The sequence below is a fragment of the Sciurus vulgaris genome (assembly GCF_902686455.1).
Source record: "Sciurus vulgaris genome assembly, chromosome: 6".
NCBI lineage: Eukaryota > Metazoa > Chordata > Mammalia > Rodentia > Sciuridae > Sciurus > Sciurus vulgaris.
The window spans coordinates 37,322,772-37,324,333 of NC_136466.1; the positions used below are offsets into that span (position 1 = coordinate 37,322,772).

Sequence of the window (1,562 nt, forward strand, 5' to 3'; positions counted from 1 at the left end):
GAATTAACTAGACTTTCCTTTATGTTTTTGCCCAATATACAAATGTTAATAGCTAGGACCCATGGTTATTAGAAATGGTATAAAATTTTAGAAGGTAGGTTCATAGTTTACAAGATTCTTCACCCCACCTTAAAAACAGAAGAAAGAATAAAATTAGCAGTTCTGCAGAGGCTAAGAAACTTTGATCATTCTTTTCAATATTCTCTTTTAAACAAAATTTAGTCAGTTATATGGTAAAGTGTCTCTGGTGAGATGATGGCAAATGCTATCTGACAACTGAGAACTGAAGAGAATGTTAAAAATGTTTGATCTACAGATTAATACAAGACCCATACTGAATATCACTGGTTTTAATCCACTTTGTTTGTGCCCCAGCCTTGTTACATTTCTTACAGAGGCATGATGCTGATGAATGAGACCTTTGTAACCTGATTTCATCCTTGTGGGACTCTTTCCTGAGTTTCAGCATTCCATTGTCCTCAACTCCATAATCATCTTTATCTACATTCTTGCCTTCTTGGGAAACATACTTTTGATTATCTTGATTTGCAGTGATTCTCGGCTCCATACACCCATGTACATTCTTCTCAGCCAACTTTCCATCATTGACTTGACATTAACTTCCACCATTGTCCCAAAGATGGCCTCAAACTTTTTTACAGGGAAAAGGAACATATCATGGATTGGCTGTGGAACACAAAGTTTCTTTTTCTGATGTTGGGAATGTCAGAATGCCTCATCTTGACTCTCATGGCTTATGATCGTTATGTGGCTGTCTGTAACCCATTGCGTTATCCCACCATCATGAGTACCAGGATCTGTCTGCATATGGTTGTTGGATGTTGGATTGGAGGATCTTCGAGTTCATTTATTCATACAGTTTATCCTATGCATTTTCCCATTTGTGGGTCAAGGGAAATACAACACTTCTTCTGTGAGGGTCCCAGTCCTCATTAAACTCTCCTGTGAAGATACTTCAGTGTATCAGTTAGTGGTGGTGGTGACAAGCATTGTGCTCCTTGTTGTCCCTTTTAGTCTCATCACAGCTTCCTATACTTTTATCTTTATCACTGTGTTCCATATGAATTCTGTCAAGGGCAGAAGAAAAAACTCTGGCCACCTGCTCTTCCCATCTAATAGTGGTGAGTCTTTTCTTTGGCCCAAACATATTCATCTATATGACTTTCACTTCTTCTCATAGTCCAGAGCAGGACCAGGCACTTTCTGTTTTCAGCAATATCCTCACTCCCATGCTAAACCCCATAATCTACAGCCTGAGGAACAAAGAGGTAGTGGCAGCTCTCAGGAAGCTCTCCGGGAGATGTGTGATAATGTAGTAGATGAGTAGTCTTTCTATATGTGAAAGTGACATGCTCTGACCAAAGGCAAAAGTACATATTAGTCTGAAGACTAAGAATATAGTGTTTGCTTTTAGGAAACCAAGATGATTGTGGATCTCTGTAAATGGAAATTTTCACATATGATTTTCCAGATCTCCAATGGAGATTTATATATTTTTCTTATAAATACCATTGTGTCATTATTTCACTGGGAAAAATGTT

General features: G+C 38.2%; 1 pseudogene across 1 annotated transcript; it reads left to right on the forward strand.

Moving 5' to 3' along the window:
• Positions 1-399: 399 nt before the first annotated feature.
• On the forward strand, positions 400-1,337 carry LOC306664286 (olfactory receptor 2T27-like; annotated as a pseudogene). The gene has a single exon. The product of its transcript is annotated as an olfactory receptor 2T27-like (transcript).
• The last annotated feature ends 225 nt before the right edge of the window (positions 1,338-1,562 follow it).